The following is an 18,820-nucleotide window of genomic DNA, read 5'->3' as shown; positions in this document are numbered from 1 at the left end:
GCTACAAATTTAAGTTCACTGGCCAGCAATTTCGGAACTAAAGTTTTTCAATAGAAAGGAGGATGGGTCAATTATACATAGGTAGTGCTGCAAACATTTTGGACTAGTTATTGAGTTTTCACTTCTGTCGGCACTCCCGGAGTGCAACCCGTTGTTTTTTTTAACCTAATTAGACCCCGCTGAATCCGAATTTGCCAGTTGTTTGATCGAATTCTTGACCGGAAGTGAGATATTTGACTTTAAAGGTCCTGTTTTTAGTTTTTCGTAAACGGTGGCTCATAGCCAAAAATGTTCTATTAGATAAGTAATCTGCATAAAATTGCCTACAAGAAAGATTCCGTTAAATTTTTCGCTAGGAACAATATTTAAAGAGATATTAACGCGGGAAAGTTAATTATAAATCTGGTTATTTACTAAAGTAATAGTTTAGTAAGTTTTACTTATACAGTTTGGTAAGTTTACCAAACTGGTTTGCTAAAATTGTCAAGGGGATTTAGTATTATTTACTAAAGTAATAGTTTTGTAAGTTTTACTTATACAGTTTGGTAAGTTTACCAAACTGGTTTGCTAAAATTGCCAAGGGGATTTAGTATTATTTACTAAAGTAATAGTTTTGTAAGTTTTACTTATACAGTTTGGTAAGTTTACCTAACTGATTTGCTAAAATTCTCAAGGAGATTTAGTATTATTTACTAAAGTAATAGTTTTGTAAGGTTTACTTATACAGTTTGGTAAGTTTACCAAACTGTTTTGCTAAAATTCTCAAAGAGATTTGGTATTTTTTACTAAAGTAATAGTTTTGTAAGTTTTACTTATACAGTTTGGTAAGTTTACCAAACTGGTTTGCTAAAATTCTCAAGGAGATTTAGTATTATTTACTAAAGTAATAGTTTTGTAAGGTTTACTTATACAGTTTGGTAAGTTTACCAAACTGTTTTCCTAAAATTCTCAAAGAGATTTGGTATTTTTTACTAAAGTAATAGTTTTGTAATTTTCACTTATACAGTTTGGTAAGTTTACCAAACTGGTTTGCTAAAATTCTCAAGGAGATTTGGTATTTTTTACTAAAGTAATAGTTTTGTAAGTTTCACTTATACAGTTTGGTAAGTTTACCAAACTGGTTTGCTAAAATTCTCAAGGAGATTTGGTATTTTTTACTAAAATAATAGTTTTGTAAGTTTTACTTATACAGTTTGGTAAGTTTACCAAACTGGTTAGCTAAAATTCTCAAAGAGATTTAGTATTATTTACTAAAGTAATAGTTTGTAAGTTTTACTTATACAGTTTGGTAAGTTTAACATTTGTGTTTGCTAATATCTACAAAGAAATTTAGTATTATTTACTAAACTTAGAGTTTTGTAAATATTACGTAATTAGTTCGGTAAGTATTACGTATTTTGTGTGCAAAATGTACAAACAGATTTTGTATTATTTACTAAACTAGAAGTTTTGTAAAGTGTACTCCTATAGTTTGGTAAGTTTTAGATATCGTGTAGCTGAAATTTACAAAAGTACTTGTTTAAGACGGCAACCCAAGTATGTTTCGTAACTTCAATCTTGCAGGTTTTGTGATATTAACTATAATTCTACTAAATTTTACAAAACTGAAATCAACCAATAAAAATTTCGTAAAATCAACCAAGGCATTTTTTCAGTGTATTTGAGTTTAGATTGTTGTTTTCACTTGACCAAGCCCTCTAGGTGTCTCTCATGACACTATGCTAGGCGTTGACAACAGCACCGAGTCGCCAATTACTCGTTTTTGCCGTGTTGCGCCCGCGCACGATTAGCCGTTATTTATTTAATTCCGGGGAATGGAAACTTGATGATGTGTTAGTGTTACCATTCACTGGTTCTTAACCTTTTCGCCGCCAAGAATTATAAGTACCTAATGTGATTATTTTTGTAGTTAGCAGGGCTACTTTTTCTGCTTTACTAGAGCAAAATATAAAGAGTACCACAACACTACTCAACTATTAGAGTCCAGTACGGATATGACGGTAGTTCTTGTCTACGAGACAGCGTGATAATCAAAGACAGCCTCCGTCACAATCAATCGCGCAGTGTTAAAAGTGACGGTTAATTTATCACGTGGATAAAGCAATCCATAATACGCCTGCAGTAGGTACTACAACTAATCCTCTAAATGAAGACAGCCTGTTTAGTGAATTTTGGACCATAGTTGGGAAATTTTGGACCATAGGGGTTGTGCACAAATCACGCGAGGTGTTTTCGGCTACTTTTTGACACCCCCTCCCCCTTGGTGATATTTGGTGAGGTTTTTGGCTACCCCCCCTCCGCCCACATAACCTCACGTGTATTTTTATGAATTTTTTTCGTTCGACCTAATTTTAAGATAAATTGTATTGTATATAGAAAATCTTGTTTATTTTTCTATTTTCAGTAAATAGACTTGCTATTTTGAAGTGCTGAGTTAAGATTTATGTTTAACCAAACCGAGAAAAACTATCTGACTCATGTGGTAGGTTTTTTTCTTAGTTTCGTTCACTGTAGAAAAATACACGTGAGGTTTCCTTATACCCCCCTTCCCCCAACGTGATCTATCGTGATTTTTTTGTGACCCCCCTCCCCCTATCGAATCTCGCGTGATTTGTGCACAAGCCCATAGTTGGGTGATTTTACAGTAGTGTACCTATATCCGAGGGATTGTATCGGTATCGGTACTACCGATTCGGTAGGTAACGTCAATATCTTGATTCACCTTTCTATACGTGGCAGAAAGACTTAAGATAATAATTTCATTGACATTCTCGTGGCATAGATGGTGGCGGCCATGATACGGAATCCTCATTGCATTTTACTGTTTCTTTCGTGGACCACCTGTAGTGTTAGGTTAGGACTTAGGAGCAGGGCTCGAACTTTTGGTGTCGATGACGTCAAACCATACACAGGTTGATTTCAAATGGTCTTATCGTAAACAATTACTACTTATATCTCTTAAATTAAACTACCTCGCCATTTTAAATGAGAGCCCATAACGTCTTTGAGATTGTCATTCAGATTAACAATAAATTGACGTTGTGATTGTTTAGTTGTTGTATGTTCACAATTATACGTAGGATTTATTTATTTACCACTGTAAAAGAAATCGCTGTATAAATGTCATGTTTACAAGGTTATTGTTAAATTTTTTGGAGGTACGTGACAAAAACGTACATTGCTCTTGCTGCGATCATAATATAACATCGAAGATCAGCAATATTTAAAGACTGGGTGCAAAACGCCGTCATTTGTACGCCATCTGCACTAAAAGTTCGACCCTAGCTAGGAGTAAGGTTGGGAACCACTCTGTTACATCGAAGATCGGTGAAACGTTTTCAGCAGAAGTTATGCCTGCTTATTTTAAATCCGCTATCAGATATCGGATATCAGATGTATGAGATATATTCTGAGCAACAGGGGCGGATCTGAGGCCGAAATCAGACGAAGAACCGGTATGGCAAAATCGGCAATGTCTCAGCTGCAAAGAATATGGAAAGACAAGAATATTCTCAACAAAACCAAAATCAGAATAGTTAGGACCCTTGTCTTTCTCATATTTCTCTACGGGGCGGAAACCTGGACACTGAAAGCGGATCTTCGGAAAAAAGTCGATGCCTTTGAGATGTGGGTGTGGCGGCGCATGCTCCGAATACCCTGGACGGCACGCCACACTAATGTATCCATATTAGGGCAGCTCAAATTGGAAAAGGAACCTAGACTATCCACCATCTGTCTTCAACGAGTACTGAGATACTTCGGTCACATAGCTCGCAGAGACCCTGACAACTTGGAGAGACTTGTGGTGATGGGAAAGGACGGCAGACGGCCTAGAGGACCAAGTCCAACGAGATGGTGTGACCAAATATCCGCCCAGATGGACATCACACTAAGCAACGCTTTCCACAAAGCAACCGACAGGCAGAAGTGGAGAGCTGCCATAGGAAAAATTTGCAAGCGGAGTCACGATCCTCAGCAGTGAGGGACCGACTTAGAAGAAGATCAGATATCGACTTAATCCTGTCAATTCAATGCATTTTAATGCTTGAAAGTGGGTCCTAAATGTTTTGAAATTGAGTATGCAAACTTAATATGTTTGGTATCTAATGTTGCAGGGAAAAAATGCACTCCTGATGTACGCAAGCAGGTAAAACTTTCATAATTATTTTCAGCTGTTGAGTTGCTCTCAAGAGAAAACTTTAAAATCTAGGTCAGATGGAAAAGCCTAGACTCTGGGCGAGATCTAAGCCCTAGGCGAAACTCAAACTTAAATAAATGGTCTCTTAGCGGTTACCTATTCACTGTGCAATTTACACTACAGTGCAAATTGCACACTGAACTTCTCCAAATGTCTCGACTATGCATCTTATGTGCTAATAGAATCCGACTAGTACAGCAAAACTCACTGACAATCGATGGACCTTATCTCGTTGCAATAAGATTCAAGTTCAGTTAACAGCGTGGACGGGTAAATATTCGCTAAAATGCCACGCTAGGAATTATATTGGCACATCTTGCAGATATGTTGCGTTCGTATCTAATTAAAATTTATGCGTACGCCGTTCAGTTATCTCCTGACTTGTTTATATGTGCTGATAGGTTACGGAGCAGTATTTAGATCATTGCGAGACTGGTAACTCTATACCGTTTGCTTAATCTTAACGGTGAAATGGATTATATAGATTTTGCTGCGAGTTGAATATACCTGAGAGAGTGCTGCTGATTTTAAATTAAATAAAGTTAAAGCATTATATTGTAAAAGCCTAGCTACATTATCTAGTAATCAAAATCATCGCCATCTACAGCCGTGTTAAGTAATTCCTTGCTCGAGCGTTTTCCGATCGCGACTGAATCGCATATCGCGACAAAATCGCGAGTCGTAAATCCAGGCCGCCATTGTTGGTCTTATATGGCTCGGCCGAAATAAATCACGATCGGACCATATCGGACTGCGGTGTTGCGATTTGTTGCCGGACTGGCGAGAGGTGGTGCAAGCGACTAGTATAAGTGCAGTCTCTTTATACTTAAATCTTTTTATTTTTCAAAATTTCCAGAAAAGTGAGTGAAATAGTTAAATCGTGTGTATCTTCTTGTGTACGTTTCTTAACCTAACGCCAAGAATAGGGTGGTCCAAACACTATCACCCGAACTTTTCGGGCACATTCCTAGTTTTTTTTTACAAATGACTAGTGTGTTACTGTGTTACTTGATGAATCTGTTTCAAAAAATGTGGGTCTTCTCTAGAGTGAATCAATTCAACTTTCTAAGGTCAAGTCCCTTATCTGATAAAACATTTAGAATCTAAACACTGACTCGAGAGGAGAAATTTAAGAACCGAAATCTTTACCAGCATTTTCTCCAATGCGAACGTTTACAGACCTCGCGGCCAAGTTACATTTGTCGCCCGAACCAACCTCGCTTGCGCCAGCGCATCAAACTGGAATACACGAGCAGTCTATCGTCCGATCGGAGATATTGCTATTGAATTAGCATTACCTCTGTTCTAGATATCGATTATTGAAAAAAAAAACAGTGGCCACAGAGAAAGCATCTGATGCCTGGGGAGATGGATATGGCATATTTTGATCGATTGATCGGTAGCTTCATGTGATTGAACGATGTATACTTCTTTATCTTTGAATTTATGCTGTCATTTATTTGGGTAATATCTTCAATTTTTGTGACCACCATCACTTTTTAGGGCTCATCTCATCTAATAATATCATCTAGGTAACTTACTTGTTCACATTTATAATAAAATATAACAAGAGTTGTCAAAAAGTTTCATTTAAGGCCTAAGAATAATTTTTGAGAACTGATTTATAAAAGAAATATGCATGTATATTGCTCTTTAGTGTTGGATGGTAAGCATAGGTAGATATACCTAGTAGGTAAGGTACCTAGGTACTCATTCCATTTCAGTTTGGGCAAAAATGCTTTCGTATGTCCGGATATTCTCCTCTACATGTGGCATTTCTCAATCGATTTTCGTGAAATTTTGTAAGCAGGTTCAAGAATTAAATAGGATTTTTTTTGTACATTCAGTTTTGGATTTTTTTTTTGGGTTCGCGAGGTCTACAACAGCTCACAGAGCCGCTAGTTGTACGAGTAATAGCTCTATAAATAAAGTGTCAGATATTTTAAGAGCTTTATTATCGCATTAGATATCTGTAACGTGTGGCAACTTTTTATCCAAAGCATTCTTATCAAGCCTCACCATATACGGTCCATTCAGATTACCATCAACTATTCCCCACAAATGCCACAGTCGCGTATTGTAAAAATGGCGGCGTACAGAAGTCGCAGATCGTGAGAGATGCTCCGATAAGACGATTAGGACCGTATCTTAGGCTGTGTCATTTGAGGCACGTGTGTCTTGGACATGCTTGGCCACAGAGTAAAGGAAAAGAGTAGTGTACCTATTTGTAAAAAAATCATAGTGAACAGAAGTTACGGTGAGAGATGGATAAGACGATTAGGACCGTATCTCTGGTTGTGTCATTCGTGCTGTGCTGCACAGTACAGCGTACAGCTGCAAAAGTAAATATTACTTACTTACATTGTGTTTGCTTACATACTTTGTGAATGAATTTCATTTATAAACGGGGTATGCACTTTTGCAGCTGTGTATACATGCAACTAACCTCGTCTAAATTAGACATGCATGCTAGTTGTAGTGTAATGAAAACAAGTAGCGGTAGACCACGCATCCATCAGTTGCCAACCTTTGTAGACTCAAAATCTAAGTAAGACTATAGATATTTCTAACTCTAATGGAGTTCTTGGCTCATTCTCGTAGTTGACGTAGTGTTGTTAGACTCAGAACGCGTCGTACCTACAGGTTGTGCTATTTTAGAGAGTCATACTACTCGTTTTTACTCTGTGCAGTGTGCCGAGATTCCTCGTGGTCCCGCCGGTATTTCGTTGTCGTAAGGCTTCGTGCACGTGTTTTGGTCTGTGCTTCCGAATAGGGATTCTCTTGTGGAGAGCTTACTGCGGAATTCGAGAGCTTCTGTTCGTCGGGTGAATATCGAGGTATCGTTGCAGAAATCGTGCCCTTGAAGGGCAAACCTTCGTGTTTATTCCTTTTTTTCTTCACAACATGCTTTTCATTTGCCAAATTTACATTTGGCCGAACACATATTTGTCGATGGCAACAATAGCTATCTATACTATCAAGTAGATTCGTATCATGTAGGTCGAATTCACAAATATTCCAAAATATATTTACACGGCCATGCTGTCAGTATTTTAGTATATGTAAATATATTATATTTGAAACGTTGGTTTGTAAAGATATATGTGAACTTGACTGTACCTATTCAATATTTAGTCCATTACCAACACCTATATTCGTAATATCTAATCTCGTTTCCTTCCATAAAGAACACTTATAAATGCTCATATAACTCACCTATAGTCTACCCTCGGGCGCCGAGAGCGACAAGTTGTTGTAGAACGCTCCTACTAAAATTCCGGTTTAAAAATGTTTAAAGTGAAGTTTAAAGGCGGTGTTAGTGTACATTAAAAACTTGAACCAATTTGCGATATAAAACTAAACAATTAGTGTCAGTGCAAAGGACAAATCCAAAGAAATACCTAAAAACCGTAAGACAAGTTGTTTTTAAGTACCCGACAAAACTTGTTATTGACCTTCCCGACACCTAAACGCGTATTAAGTACGCGCTATATGCGGAGCTTAAGCCTTTTCGATCGCGGCATCTGGCGCACAGCGTAGTGTGGGAGCATTTATTAGCGGGCAACCGCAGCTACATTCAATAACTGATTTGAGCCCTCTTTAGTATGTGCGCATTTATTCAAGTGCTACCTAATATTATTTATTAAATACTCAATATTTATTTTCGCCATATCCTAACTTTATCACAAACAATATGAATGACTTGGAAATAGAATGGGCTTGCTGTCCGACGAAAGACACAAATCAAAAATTTATACAATGCGATAGCTGCAAAAAAGCATTCCATTATAGATGCCTACTACTGGACTTATCGTCTGAACTGAGCGGTTGGACATGCCCTGTATGCATTTCAACGGCACCCAAGGAAATGAAAGAAGACCGTACTCCTGTCAGATTCAACACCAACGCTGCTGGACGCTCCAACAAGAGACCGGCGTTGCAGTCTCCACCAGATACATCGGCGGCACCCGTAACAGAGAATGGCATACGCACGATTGTTGAAAACGTAATGGAAACGCAGCTAGACTTGTTATTGGAAAAGTTTACGGCCTCTGTGAGAATAACGGTGAACAGTGAGGTAAAAACAATTCGCGAAGAGATACAGAGTGTTAAAGATTCGGTGGACTTTATGAACTTACAGTATGAAGACATTATAAAGGAAAATAAAGAACAAAAACAAAAAATCAAAGAACTTCAAGACCAGAACGACAGAATGACCGCAACGGTTAAAGATATGGCAGGGCGGCTTAACAATTTGGAACAACAGACGCGGGCTAGCAACGTTGAGATACAATGCGTGCCACAGAAGAAAAACGAGAATCTTATTCAAATTGTATCAGATCTAGGAAAGGTCATAAATAACGAGGTGAAGGAAGAAGATATTTCTCATTGTACACGTGTAATGAAGGCAAACAACGATAGTAATCGGCCAAAATCGATTATCGTGCAATTCAATAGGCCCAGACTCCGTGATACATTTTTGGCTGCATCTATCAATTTCAACAGATCCAAGACCCCATCAGATAAATTGAATACAACGCATTTGGGATTTACAGAGAAATCACCGATTTATGTTACTGAGCACCTGAGTCTCGCAAATAAGGCATTGCACGCGGCAACACGGATAAGGGCAAAGGAAAAAGGATATAAACACGTCTGGGTTAGAGGAGGGCGTATATATGTGAGAAAAACGGACCTGACCGAGTACATACTTATAAGAGACATGGACTCATTAAAAAAAATAATTTAATTAGGTTAGCTAAACAAGCATAGTGTATACTGTTATATAGTAGTAAAAGTGAATAATTTTAAGATTTTCTATCAAAATACCCGAGGTCTAAGGACCAAAACTGAAGAATTTTATCGCAACTTGGGCTCTTCTGCTTACGATGCAATTGTTTTAACAGAAACGTGGCTAAATGACAACATACTTAGCAGTGAACTTTTTGATACAAGATATATAGTCTTTAGACGGGATAGATGCATAAATAGATTCAACCGAAAGAAAGAAGGAGGTGGTGTTTTGATTGCTGTGTCAAAAAGGTTCGCTGCTAATGTAATGGACAACTGGAATAGCGAGTGTGAAGACCTGTGGGTCACAGTTGATCTTGAGTCATCTTATAAGGTTGCAATATGTGTAGTATATTTACCACCACCAGTCCAGAAGCAAACAGTTGATCACTTTATAGATAATTTTAATTCCGTAACAGAAAATCTAAATAATCACAATATAATTTTACTGGGAGATTTTAATATGAGCAGCATAAATTGGATTTACACAGATTGTACCTCTGGGACTAATATTAAAAACTATTCTAAATTACACCAAGACTTTATTGACTTCACACATTTAAATAACTTAAACCAATGTAACACTACTGTCAATACTCAAAGTAAAATCTTGGATTTAGTTTTTGTTGACCAACTTCAATGCAATGTAACAGAAGCCACAAACGGTCTTTCCAAAGTCGATCCTCATCATCCCCCACTAGATATTGTCTTAGAATACAATCCTCAGAGTAATTTAAAAATAAATAAGACTATTAGGTATAATTTTCATAAAGCAGATTACGACAGTATAAAAAGGAAATTGGGGCAAATTAAGTGGCATGATTTGTTCAATAATGTAAAAGACCCTAACATAATGCTAGACATATTCTACGAACAAGTAAATGGGCTTATAAAAACGTTTGTTCCTACAATAAATAATAAAAACAATGCAAAACCGCCATGGTTTAATAAAACTTTGGAGGGGTGTATACGAGAAAAAAATAAATATCTTAAAAAATTTAATATATATAAAAACCCACTCGATAAAATCGCTCTTCAATTATGCAGTAAACGTTGCGAAAAACTATCTAGATATTGCTATAACTCGTACATTAACCATGTTGAACAGAAAATAACTACACATCCAAAATATTTCTGGTCATACTTAAAGGCTAAGAGGAATGGAGCTAGTGCTTACCCAAAAACAATGTCAGACGGTGCGAATTCTACTAGCGACGGATACGGTATTTGCAACATGTTTGCCATATATTTTCAATCTGTCTACTCTACAAATAGAAAGTCACATAATGCTGTCAATACATCTGCCTATTTATGTAGCTTAACCAATAATTCTGATTGTTTTACTGCTGTACACTTAGATATAGACACAATCATCAGTTGCATAAAAAAATTAGATATATCTAAAGGCTCGGGATCTGACGGCGTTCCCCCAATTTTTCTTGCTATGTGTGCTGCCCAGATAGCAGTCCCTCTGTACATAATTTTCAACTCTTCACTCAGCACTGGTATCTTTCCCAAAAAATGGAAACTAGCAAAGGTGGTCCCAATATACAAATCTGATTCAAAAAGCATGATTAGCAACTACAGGCCAATATCGATTCTACCTACCTTAGCTAAAGTTTTCGAATCATTAATATGCCCAAAAATACAAAATTATTTCAAAAAATATTTATCAGACAGTCAACACGGCTTTACTCCTGCAAGGTCTACCTGTAGCAATTTGGTTACTTTTGTAGAAAATACCATCGAGGCTGTAGATTCTAACAAACAAATCGATGCAGTATATACCGACTTCAGTAAGGCGTTTGACAAAGTTTCGCACAACATACTAATCCAAAAGCTTTCATCATACGGGTTTACAGGTTTATTTCTAAAGTGGCTGGAGTCTTATTTAGTTGACAGATACTTTTACGTTGTAGTTAATGGATATCAATCTAATATTTTGCATATAACATCGGGCGTTCCCCAAGGCTCACACCTGGGACCAATTCTTTTTAATATTTTCATCAACGATTTGCCCAATAGCTTTACTGAGTCCATACCTTACATGTTCGCTGATGACCTAAAGATAGCACGAGTGGTAGATAATACACGCGACGCCTTATTGCTGCAGAATGACATTAACAAACTGGTTGAATGGTGTAAAAACAATGATATGGAACTTAATATTAATAAATGCTCGCAAATTACATTTACCCGGAAGCCAAACCCATTAAAACACAATTATTGTATAAACGGCTTATTTCTTACGAAAGTAGACATTGTTAGAGACCTTGGAGTCCTTATTGATCAAAAATTAACGTTTATTCCTCATATTAATTCAATCATAAAAAAAGCATCAAAATCCCTCGGTTTCATAATTAGAAATACAAAATCTTTTCGAAAACCAAATACAAAAGTTCTTCTATACAACTCGCTTGTACGGAGCACACTCGAGTATTGCGGGGTTGTGTGGCGCCCTCATTACGCAGTGCACAGTCTACGGATAGAACGAATTCAAAAACGACTTCTGAACCACTTAGCATACTCTACAGGTAACAGCAGGAGAATTAAAGGTTATGCTGCTCGTCTTAAATATTTTAAAATTAAATCATTAGAAAATAGAAGAAATCTTTTAGATTTAACATTTTTATCAAAAATTTTAAGTGGTTCCATAAACTGCCCTGAGTTATTGTCAAAATTTAAATTTAGAGTACCTTTTAGATATCCTCGAAACCCTATTAACCTTTTATCCCTACCTTTCCGAAGGACTGTCCTTGGATCTAATTCCCCCATCCCAAGACTATGTAAGTTGCATAACAACCATAACAAAATTGATATGTTTTGCACTCCTTTAAACAAGCTTAAACGTCAGCTTCACAGCATAGTATTTAAGTAATTAGTTAGTAATTAAATTTCGCTTGGTAATACATTTTAATTTGCATGCAGTGTTTACCTCAATTTTATTGTACACTAAGCTCTTAGTTATTAAGCATTTAATAAACTTTATGTATGCGTCAGTGTAACAGTTACTGGTAAACCAATAAAATAAAATAAAAAAAAAAAATAAAAATATAGTAAATGACTTCTCTGAACACTAATCTTAATGATGAATGTTAACACTTGTTTCTTGTCAACTCGTTTAGCATAATGTCTGTCTGTCTGTATGTTTATGCTGATTACGTTCATGCCGGACCAATGTACGTTAATGTGGGTCGATTAGATATGTTTATGTTGATTAACTTTAAGAGTCACATGAACGTAAGAGCGTTTTCACATAGTCCGATCCGATATCGGATGTCAGAAGGAAGTAAAATGTAAGAAATATGTGTTTCTCTGTATTTGGTGCCCAAAGACGCTCTTCTTAGGATACCTGCGGCCTCAGAAGTGTCAAGCGAAGCGTTCGGCGGGGCGTGCAGCGTTGCCTTGAGTCTACAAATGACGTCACTGCGCAGTTGCGCCAACGTTGTGTCGAGCAGCGGAGACAGACACCGACGCTCGGTAGACGCTAGTGTGGGGTCTCTCTGAGACCGCTCGCATACGTTTGCATTTGTTTCATTTACGCCCAACGCCCCGTTGATCGCCGCCGCTCGAGCGCTTGCACGCTGAAGCAGGTCCAATACGAGTAATTACTAATTAGTGTGTGATCATTGTTGCAGGAGTCCTAGCGAGCTGAATGAGCTTCACATCGAGACGTCCACTTGAACGTGAGTTTACAATAATATATACTACATAATTTATATACTGGGTTTACATGACATTAGTGTATTTTAATTGTGATGCTCAGTAGTTAGTAGGTACAGTCAAATAATTTAATTTCCTACCCATTTTGTACTTTGTCACAGTGACAATAGTAAGAGGTCTCTAGCGACTTTCATATTGATTGTCACTGTGACAAGGTACGAAATGGCTCGGAAATTAAATTCTGGTGCTTTCTATGGATTTATCTTTGTAAACACTAAACAACTACCTACTTGTACTTCGTATTAGTGAAACTGTTTCTAAATAAAACAGCAGATGAAAAAAATTGAAGGGTTTTTTTTTTAAATACTATGAAATTACAGTACAAGTTAAACTATTCTAGGTATTGGAGTTCTATACATATTCTCGGTTCTCATCATACAAATTTAGTCCTAATAGGAGCATTTTCTAGGTACATAATGTAAAATTAAACAATTCGTAATTATGGCCCAATAAATTTCAATATATTTTATTAACTAGCTAGTAGCTACCTATGTGATTTCAGAAATATGCTTTACAAAAGACCGATGCAAACTAAATTCTTCTACCCCCTTATTCATAAACGCGCTACAAGCTCAATTAGCTAATAATCGTCTTTATCTGTCATTTTGACTTACGTATTTGTAAGAAAGGGATAAAACATAATTTAACTAAATCAGGCCCGTAAAGTTTTATGAATACGGGGGTTAGTATAGAATACCTATTGTACGTAGACAGTAAAAAAAACAATCGACAGTCGGTCTTAAAAGGTCATTGACACTTAAAACATTCAAGACACTACGTTCGTCTTGTTTACTTGTTTGTGGTTAAATTCGTTGGAGCAGTAAATTTAATTGTGATAAGGTATCGGACGTGAAATAAACGGTGACCTGAATTATGGACGGTGGACCAGATATGGACCAAGAGGCCAAATCAAACTTAGGTACATTGTGATTTCAAAATGTTGTCTAAACGTACTTGTCCGTAAATGTATTGGCGTGAGCTAGACGCGCGGGCGACTGACATCATTTAGATATCATCTTCTTTTATTTACTATTAATGTTCATAGAAGGCAGGAATGTATTTCATATGCAATTTTTAGTTCGACCATGAGGAGCATTGGAAGGAGAGACGGAACAAAACATATGTACTCGTATGTGTTGCAAGATCTCTGTTTGGGGAGAACTACTAGACTCAATGGGGTCAGTTTACGAATACTAAAGCTATTCGCGAGCTCAGCAAAGCCAGAATACTTCACCAATAAAGCAACAAGTCACCCAATTCACCGAGCAATCTGTGCTATTTACAGAGGTCCCACTTGATTGTGCCCCGGTCAAGTGACAATCATATCACCACTAATTGAATAATTCGATATACCTATCAGACGATTGATACATCAGAATATCGATACAATGGCCGTCGATTGGAGCCACTTAATCGATGCAGCAAGTTATAGATAATCGAATAAAAGTGTTAATTTGAATAGAATGTCGACGATCCCAAACTTGCGAGCGATATTGAACCTTAAAATCTATGAAGAGGCTTTTTGCCTTTTTAAGTTTAAAAAAAAGTGGAGTGTTATAAGTTTGACCAATGTCTTTCTGTCTGTCTGTGGCATCGTAGCTCTCAAACGGATGGACCGATTTCAATTCGGTTCTCTTTACGGGAAAGTTTCCTTGCGGTAGTTCTTAGCTATGTTTGATAAAAACCGACCCAGTACTTTGAAGAGTCCAAAATGAGCCCTTTCCCAAAATGATGTAAGGCATTTTTGTGAGTAGATTTTTGTAATTTTTAATTAAAGTTATTAACATTTGAATGTGACTCATCAACGTAGGTACTAACGATATAATTATCATCACATACAGTCCGTGAGTTAGAGGCATTTCCGTTTCTGTAATATTATGTAAAGGAAAATAATTAATCAATTAATCATAGTTAACGAAGCATCTTTCTGACTAACGTCAAGATTAATTATTTTCGTGATATTTTTGCATGTGTACATATTTTATATTTGACGATGCTGTATATGATATAGTCATCATTATAATAATATGACGTGTGCTTACTTTCACTGGATTTGTCCTAAAATTCGTTAATGGCTAATTGGGATTATATACTAAAATTTGGTAAAAACAATTTTCACTTGCAAAAACTACATGTAAGCAGAATGCTAACAAAACTATTTAGGATTTTAAAAATCTGAAATAATTATTTATTTATTTATTCGCTATATGCGAAAAAATGCCATGCAGATACATTCGCAAGACATAATCGAGACTAAAGTGAACCGTTCAATTAATAAATAGCCAATATTAAAGACAATCAAAGCACGATATTGAATAATAATTGGTGCGGTCACGAGGCAGATGGTATCAGCGAGCGTGCCGCATCCATCAGCCGTATCGGGCGTATCGGGCGTATCGGTCGGTCCGATAACCGACGCTCGGAGGCTATACGCCGTATGTCTAGTGGCTTGTTGGAGTTGTTGGACGGGGCGAGCGGTGGAGTCACGTGGCTATTTATAATTATTATAGTATACTGAATATGTAATTAGCCGCACTCATCAGCCGTATCAGGCGTATCGGACCGATAACTATAAAAAATCGAAACAGTAGGTCCCTATACTACCTATTCACATGCCAACAACTAATGGTCTTCATTAAGAGTTCACCTGCAAAAAGTGGTGCTTTCCGAGAGCAAATGCACAAAAAAAAACTATTAAATAAAAAAAAGCAATACGCCGTATACCAAGAAAATCCTATTTATGCCAACAAACAACAATGCCATACTTACATCATTTTGGGAAAGAGCTGATACTCTTTAAACTGCTGGTTAGATTTCTATGAAACATAGCTAAGAACCACCACAAGAATACTCGCTTTCACGAGTTTCACTTGAAAACCCCGCATCGAAATCGGCCCATCCATTGCAGAGCTATGATGTCACAGACAGACAGATATTGACGTCAAACGTATAACACCCCCCTTTTTGTGTCGGGGGTTAAAATACTACGAGAAATATGCAAAAATGGAATGGAATTTGGAAAATACCCAAACCATAATAGTGCCCATAAGATTTGAAGAGTTCCCTCGATTCCTTTAAAATCCTGTCATCAGACCTTGACGTAACGAATACGAAATAAACTGCGAAGGTGTGAAGTATGCCCTTGAGACAATTAAAAATAAACAATAAAATAGATCCACGTACTAGGTATTCAATGTCATAATGACCCACAAAAATATATACTGAGGTATGCTCAGCTCAGTTAAGTGAAGCCACTCGCTCAAACTCTTCAGGTATCGACAATACTTACAGCCCAAACATATGCCCTTCCAGTTCCACGGGCCCGCATTGTCTTGCGGAGCGATTATATCGGCGAAATTTGTGCTCGCCGACGATACAACTTTTGTCTTTCGCCGCAAATGAGCCGGAATGGCCCCTCGGGAGGCATACCAGCTTTTAAATCTTAACTTGACTTGATATTGATTTGAAATTGAGTGCAGGTTACAGCGGCAATATACAGGATGTTTTATACAGATAGGTCTGTTCTTAGAATGATGTGGCCAATTTAAAAAGCACTTAGGAAATTTTATTTTTAAATGAAAATATCTTCTCTGCGGTCCTGCAGGGGCTCCGTTTTTGGAGGTACATAATATGACAATATTTATTTGGTAATGTTTCTTCTTTGTATAGGCTTATAGTTTTGTAGTAATATTTTTCCCTTATAGCTGAGGGTATTAATTTCCGAAATAAAATGGCTTCAGCTCTATATACTCGTATATTTTACCGGGATTAATTATCATATCTATGTAAGGGTTATGTTTCTTAAATTTAATATATTTCTTCTCCTCCCTAAAATCCGAGCGAAATGCAGTTTGAGTGTTAAACGCATATCAAATCAAGGTTTCTAATGTTCGAACACCGCTTCCGCTAAAGGATTCTGCCTTTTGCCTTGTCATGAGCCGTGGGAGAGTTGGTTAATAGAAAATTTGCTAAATTAGATATCTGAGATAATGGCGCTCATTTATATCGCAATAGATGCCGCGATAACTGAACAAGGAACCTTTCAAAGATCTCTTTATAGTGACGTTTTTAAAGATCGGTCCATCGGTTTGTCGTCTATATTGTTCCGGTAGGTAACTAGGTAGGTACCTAAATATTATTAATTTAAATTCTATAAGTACGTACAGGTTGGAATTTTCAAATGGGTTAGTAAGCTACTAGTTCCTAGATTTTTACATTTATTTTGGAAAAAATTTAACAATTGATCTACATAGCTGCCCCTATTGGCCCATTTAATATTCTACCCTGTATGTCAACTTTATCTGTCAATTTATTGGAAATACACTTCTAAAATCTAATACTAGGTATTACTAAATACTAATGAAAACAAATTGTCAGTTCATTAACGTTGCGCAAAAAAATCTTACATCAGGCAAACTTCAGTAATAATGTTTACTAATGTTTAATTATGTTTTGTTCTAACTAAATTCTTAATGCATTATTGTTGTTTCATGTGTGTTTAAAAACATATTTATTAGACCTTACACATCTGACACCTATTCACATTCTTTCATGACAATTAGGTACGCAATTAAAGATGCAAACACAGACATTAAGGCATGTGAGTCATGTGACTACCTGACCTACCTGTTGATATCCGCAGTCAATTTCCTACCGCCATTGTATTGGAGCCTACACTTTTGATGCTTTTAAACTAATTTATAATCATTTATACCACGCAAAATTAACGAACTGAATGACGATACTTAGTTATGTATTGAGTTTTTGGGTCATAGTTGCAGTATTATACCCCCTTATTCATAAAACTTAACAACCTCTTTAAAACAAACGGCTACAAATATAATGACCACCAAAAAATACTTTGGTACCCTAAATAAAAAAATCATGCTTACCAAAAAAAATTACTGAACACCAAAACAATAAGGCCTAAAAATACAAAAGTACCACCACTTTAATTACGACTGCACTTCAAATTGTATTCAAATACCAAATATATTGAATGATCACCAAAAGTCATTAATGATCACCAAATCTTGAAGACCAAATTAATGCGATATTTTCACCTAAATAAACCACTATGATTACCAAAAAATTTATACATATTACCAAATAAAGTAAACTGATGCCAAAATTACTAGCCCCTCCCGCTCAACCCCCCGTAGCCCGCACCGCATACCTACCTAACCTAATCTACTTTTCTAGTAGCATTTCGTTATGCTACTAGAAAAGTAAGTTAAACTGCTATCAGTTAAGTGGGTTAGGTTAGGTTAGCACTGCGACCCTTACAGAAACGAAATGGTACTAGAAAAGTAGGTTAGGTTAAGTTTCAACTGCTACCCATACAGATACGAAACGCTACCAGAAAAGTGGGTTAGGTTAGGTTTGAACTGCGACCCTTACAGAAAAGAAATGCTACTAGAAAAGTGGGTTAGGTTAGGTTTGAACTGCGACCCATACAGAAACGAAATGCTACTAGAAAAGTGGGTTAGGTTAGGTTTGAACTGCGACCCTTGCAGAAAAGAAATGCTACTAGAAAAGTGGGTTAGGTTAGGTTTGAACTGCGACCCTTACAGAAACAAAATGCTACTAGAAAAGTGGGTTAGGTTAGGTTAGAACTGCGACTGTTACAGAAATAAAATGCTACTAGAAAAAGGTGACGAAGTGGATTAATTAATTTAATAGGATAACGATATATTAAATGATTGCACATTTTTAATTAAAATGTGGTTACAATTTTGTGATCATTTACTATTTTTGCGTTTACAATGATTATTTTGGAGCCATTTGCTTTAATAGGATAGCAAGATTTAAAAATTTGGTTATCATTTTACATTAAAATGGAGTTCTAATTTTGGTGGTCATTTACTATTTTTGGGTTTACAATGATTATTTTGGTGTCATTTTCTTTAATAGGATAGCAAGATGTAAAAATTTGGTTATCATTTCACATTAAAATGGGGATTGAAATTTGGTAATCATTGACTATTTTTGGGTTAATAATGATTATTTTGGTGTCATTTCCTTTAAAAGGATAGTAAAATGTAATAAAATTGGTAATCATTTCACATTAAAATGGTGTTATAATTTTGGTGATCATTCATGATTTTA

The 18,820-nt window shown here is 36.5% G+C and overlaps 1 protein-coding gene across 1 annotated transcript in view; it reads left to right on the top strand.

The window, feature by feature from the left end:
• Nucleotides 1-18,820, top strand: part of LOC134795318 (protein N-terminal asparagine amidohydrolase) — a 97,436-nt gene that overhangs the window by 50,252 nt on the left and 28,364 nt on the right. Inside the window, exon 2 of the mRNA XM_063767136.1 lies at nucleotides 12,628-12,675. The gene's annotated coding sequence lies outside the window, so the exon portion shown is untranslated. The remainder of the gene's footprint in view (nucleotides 1-12,627; nucleotides 12,676-18,820) is intronic.

The sequence above is a fragment of the Cydia splendana genome, chromosome 12 (assembly GCF_910591565.1).
Source record: "Cydia splendana chromosome 12, ilCydSple1.2, whole genome shotgun sequence".
Lineage (NCBI taxonomy): Eukaryota > Metazoa > Arthropoda > Insecta > Lepidoptera > Tortricidae > Cydia > Cydia splendana.
The sequence above is the reverse complement of the archived record's forward strand: the minus strand, read 5'-3'. Positions and strand labels throughout refer to the sequence as shown.